This window comes from Gekko japonicus, unplaced genomic scaffold (assembly GCF_001447785.1).
Source record: "Gekko japonicus isolate JY-2015 unplaced genomic scaffold, Gekko_japonicus_V1.1 scaffold647, whole genome shotgun sequence".
Lineage (NCBI taxonomy): Eukaryota > Metazoa > Chordata > Lepidosauria > Squamata > Gekkonidae > Gekko > Gekko japonicus.
Window position 1 is genome coordinate 848382 of NW_015167072.1, and position 5462 is coordinate 853843.

General features: G+C 43.7%; 1 protein-coding gene across 1 annotated transcript in view; it reads right to left on the minus strand.

Moving 5' to 3' along the window:
• PPARD (peroxisome proliferator-activated receptor delta) overlaps positions 1-2724 on the minus strand; it is a 64228-nt gene extending 61504 nt beyond the window's left edge. Inside the window, exon 1 of the mRNA XM_015412710.1 lies at positions 2636-2724. The gene's annotated coding sequence lies outside the window, so the exon portion shown is untranslated. The remainder of the gene's footprint in view (positions 1-2635) is intronic.
• Between the last annotated feature and the right edge of the window lie 2738 nt (positions 2725-5462).

Consider the following 5462-nt stretch of genomic DNA (forward strand, 5'->3'; position numbering starts at 1 on the left):
CTATGCTGATGAGCTACTGTTTCAGGGCAGACAACTGCTGGGCCAAGGTCTTCCCACTTAGCCCCATGTAATATATTTATATCCTACCTCTCCGATGCTCAGGGTGGGTCAGAATAATACAAGAATTAGCCCTCAAACTGAGGAATGCCTTTATGGTGCAAGTGAACCTCTTTCTCCTGCACGAGCAGTGCCCTTGCATCCCTGCAAACCACACTGGAGAGTCTATCAGAATTCTGTTGTTACACATTTCAGTGTTCATTACTACTTGCTTGGTACATAGACAAAATGAGAAGTTGCTGTACATAATAAAAGGGAAAGCATTGTCAAAACTTCTATTTCAGATCATGTTATAGAGTAAGAAGTTAAAGAGCTCTTTGACTCTTCCCACTGACTCACATTTTTGTGAGCCAAGCCATGGGCAACATTAGTGGGCATTCAGTCCTCATTCAATTAAAAATAGAATTCGTTAAAAATTAGTTGCTGAGCATGATTAGAAACAAGTGTGTGTGCGTTAAGCGCCATCAAGTCACTTCTGATTTATGGCGAGTGGCGACCCCAGGCTGGCGTTGACCAGGGCCTTTTCAGTGGCAGCTCCAACCTGGTGGAATGAGCTCCTGGAAGAGATCAGGGCCCTGCGAGACCTTTTACAGTTCCACAGGGCTGTAAAACGAAGCTCTTCTGCCAGGCTTTTAGGTAAGGAGCCGCACTATCTAAGGCCCTGTGCCAATATCATCATCCAAGTTGTATATATGTAACTATACAGGTATCATAACAACACTAAGTTTTCAGTTTTCTTTCCTCACAAGAGAACTGATTCTGTAAGTGATTGAAAAGAGCAAATCAAGTTGCCTCAATTAATTTTCCCCTTGAAGAATCTCCAAGCACTCTCTATTTGGATCAACTTATTTTTCAAACTTAATTTTACATTAAAGCACAAATATCTGACTGTAAACAAAATTGCTGAAGAATTTCCAATAGGATTTCCTAAACCCAGGTAAAAGTGATACGAGCTACTATTTATTTAAAACATTTTTATGCTGCCTTTCGACCCAATCAAACTGTGTTGTGAAAGAACTGAACTATTAAGACAAATACAATTCAATTGGACATAATTAAGTTACTTATTCATTTATCCCCCCATGCACTTTTAATTGCTTTGGTCTCATTGTTAAATCAATAAAATTACTTAACACTGCAATTCTAAGGAGGTCTACTCAGAATCCTAATGTAAGTCAAGTTAATGGGGCTTCGCACTCTCAGAAAGGTGTTCTTCAGATTATGTTGTTAGACTTTAAGCTCCTTGGGAACTACTGTGATGTACTCAAAACATATAGATTACAACTAGATATGAATCTGGTAAAATAAATAAGAATAAAATCAGGTGCTTTTGTTGTTCAGTCGCACAGTCGAGTCCGACTCTTCGCGACCCCATGGACCAGATCACGCCAGGCCTTCCTGTCTTCCGCTGTCCTCTGAAGTTTGCTAGTGGAGCACAAACAGTCAAAAAGAAGCTGGCACAGACTGAACAGACCCCTCTCCCTATAAAATGCGAATCAGCTTTGGTTTTTCAAAAAGCAGAGCAATTTTTCAGACACACAGAAGTCCATCACACTGGGAAAACTGAAGCAGAAAATAAGCAGCTATTTACAGCTGCCTGTGACATCTTTGTAACACAAATGGGATCACAATACTTCCCCTGGCACATTAACAACATATGTCGTTTTCAAAGTTTTCCAGTGACTAAGGAGCATCAAAAAGAAGCATCTCACACAGTTAGGGAAACCACCCCAACCCCACCACTACAGTAACACCAACTATTCCCATATAATCCTTAATCCAACTCTAGGACAACACCCTCAATCACAGAAAATCACTAGAAAGTTGTCAAACAACCCACGCCCTGACCAAACTCAACTCCAAGAACCAGCTATTGTTAAAAAGCCTCACAAGAGGCTCACTTGGAAGAACAGAAATATTTTGAATCCTGACATATTCTGAATATTTTCTCTTTTTTTAAGAAAAGAATTTTACAAGAATTCGTATTATTAATATCCCCAAAGAAACGTTTCTGTACTCAGTGGAAATAACTGCTTTCACTTATTTGACTTTGTAGTACACTCTATCCTCAGAGTAACACTAAAAGCAATCAAAAGTTCATTATTAATGAGGCCGCTAAAACTGAAATCAGACTCTCTGTCTGGAGACACTTCGACTATAAGGAAATGAACCTACTACTAGAGCCACCAATCTTTATGACAAAAGCGGACAATAAACTTTCCAAGGGAACAAATACAGCATCCCTGTTAAGGCGCCAGAACACCATCTCAGAATCAAAGACGGGAAGAACGCCTTTCCCTGACCCATGACATTCTTCTCCCATAACACGTCGCTGACAGCAGCTGCGTTTGGTCTTATTATACGGTTGACTTTTCGCCTACATACGGCGTCTTCCAGACACCGGACAGACCTTCCCGTCAGACACCCCCCCCCTACATATTCCCACATCCCCCCCAAGGTTCGGGAAGAGGAAGGGCGAATTCCCGTCTCAACCTTCCCCCATCAGGGACACTACACTCCCCCCTCCAAGGGGGGAGTCACCCCTGGCAACGCCCCAAGCGCGCGCCCAGCACCTCACCTGCTGTCGATGAAGCGCGCGCACTCCCCCGCCACGCTCGGCACAGAACTTTTATCATTGAAAAAACCCCACCCGGCCCCGACAGCAGTAGCCACAGCTCCCTCTCCAGTACGTCACACGCGCTTACTCTAACGTCACCGCGCACTTCAGCGCCATTGGCCAACCACCCGTGTGAGGGAGGTTTTAGCATATCGCCCCGACGACGGCACAAACCCGCCCCCTTCCCAGTCCCTTGCGGGAGGAGGTTTCTCTCTCCCGCGACAACCCCCTCTGGTGGCCCTTTGGCGAACACGGGTTGTTTCGCAGAAGGTGGAAATTCAAGCTGGTAGTGATGAGCAGGGTATAAAAACCAACTCTTCTTCTGTCCTCAAGAAAAATCCCTCCTATTGCATCCCTGAAGCTCTTCAGAGGTTCCCAGACTTATTTGGCCTACCGCCCCCTTTTCAGAAAAAAAATTACTCAGTGCCCCCCTGGAAATCTACCTTCAAGAAGTATCTATCATGAATCCTGCTGGATCAGACCAGCTGTGCACCTCACCTGTTTCCTAAAGTGGCTAACAGAAGCCAAAGTCATCCTTGCTTCACACTAATGCATAAAGAGGTATACTGCCTGTGAACTTGGAGGTGTCATATAGCTATCAAGGTTAATAGCTATTAATGGACCCATAATGGCTAATAGCCATTAATGGACCCATACTTCATGATTTTGACTGTTTTAAAGCTATCTCAGCTAGTGACCTCACAACATCATATGGACCGTTAAGTATGAGTTGTGTGAGGAAGTAATTTGTTGCACGTCCTTAGTTGGGTGTCCCCAAACTCTAGTATTTTGGGAGATGGAGGAAAAGTTCTTTTATCCAGTTTTTCCAAACCAAATGGACAGGGGCTAGCTAAAATGCATATAAACAAATTTGCACAATGGGGCAGCTAAGCCTTGGTCCTTTGCAATCAGGCTTCAAGCCCTAATGACTTTATTGTATGGGTAGGGTTGTGTGTGCTTGCTTTTGTTACTCGATTTATTTGACATGGTTGACTATGCAATTTAGTTAAAATATTTGGAAGTTGAGGCTGGAATTAAAGGAGTGGCTTTAGCATAGTTTAATTAATTTCTTACTGACCATGTTCAGAAGGTTGCTGTTGGCAATCTGGAGTCATTAGTGTGGAATTTATCTTGTAGGGTTATATAAAGTTTAGCAGTTAAGGATGCTTTCTTTCATCTTTACTTGGCTCAGAACCCCTCCCCCCCCCCCCGTTTCCCCCCCCCCCCCATCTTTCCTCCGCTGCTGCAGATCCATTCCACAGTAACCTAAAGGACACCCAATGAAGTTGATGGGCAACTTTCAGGCTGGACAAAAGAAGTACTTCTTTACTCAATGAGTAAATTATGGAATTCACTGCTAGTTGTCATGCTTTCATTGCATGGTGAATGTAGTGAAGGCCACTAGCACAATGGCTTTAAAAGGATTAGACAGATTCATGGAGGATAGATCCATCAATGGCTACTAGACTGTAGGGACTATGCTTGACCTCTGTTGCTTCTGGAATTACAAGAAGAGAAGAGATTGGATTTATACCATGCCCTTCACTACCCAAGGGAGTCTCAGAGCATCTTACAAACTCCTTTCCCTTCCCCTTCCCACAACAGACACCCTGTGAGGTAGGTGGGGCTGAGAGAGCTTTGACAGAAACTGCTCTTTTTCAAGAATAGCTGTGCCAGAACTATGGCTTGCCCAAGGTCATCCAGCAGGTGTAAGTGGAGGAGTGGGGAATCAAACCCGGTTCTTCCAGATTAGAGTTCGCGCACTTAACCACTACACCAAACTGGCAAGAGAACCAACTGAAATATCTCCTCACCTTGACCCCTCCCACACACACTTGCTTTCCCCTGCTTGCTCTCTCCCTTCTTTGCCTACCAGCATTTTAAACACCACAAGGAAGCTTGAAGGCAAGATTCAGGACTTGGAGGCCCCAGGACAAAATACTGGGAGGCCAAGAGATTAAGGCATGTGAAGGAGAACAGGCTTCTTTCCCCTTTAACTAACAGTTCTATCATTTTCAGGTACCTTCTTAGCACACAGGCCAGCCAGGAAAGGCCAAACTTTTAGGGATATGCATTGTGAACATTAAAGAAAATGTCTTTTTTGTGTAATTTCATTTGAATATTAACAAATGAAATTACACAAAAAGACATTTTCTTTAATGTTCACAATTGCTTGGAGAGGAATTCAATTCTATTTAAGCAGTGGCTTTTGTTGAGGTAATATATTCTGTTCTTTGATGGTGCTTGCTAGGCATAGAGACAACTGTTTTGCTTGTACATCCCTGGATCACAAGCAGATGGAAGTGCAAGATTGGAACAAATGCTATATTTGCCCCTCCTGATATGACAAACAGCAATGCAGATTGATGGGAAGGTAGAGACAAAGGTTTAGCACGCCCTGAGATTTGTCATGGCATAGAATCTTGGACTAGTGGATAGGATCTTGGACTAGGATCCTTGGAGACCCAGGTTCGAACCCCCATTCTACCATGGCTGCGGTCACACACACTAAATAATCCACTGTCAGTGCACTTCCCAACTGGATTGTGCCAGTTCACACAGTAAAAATCCAGTTTGAAATTGGATTATTTAGTGTGTGATCACAGCCCATGGAAGCTCACTGGGTGACTTTGGGACAGTTACACTCGCTAAGCCTACACTACCTCATAGGCTGTTGTGAGGAAGGACAGGAGCGGAGCAATGCTCCCTCTAAGCTGTGGAGTCTTGTGAGCAAAAATTCTACTTTGTGCACTACTGGCATTAAAGTTGTGACCAAGCAATCTGGCTA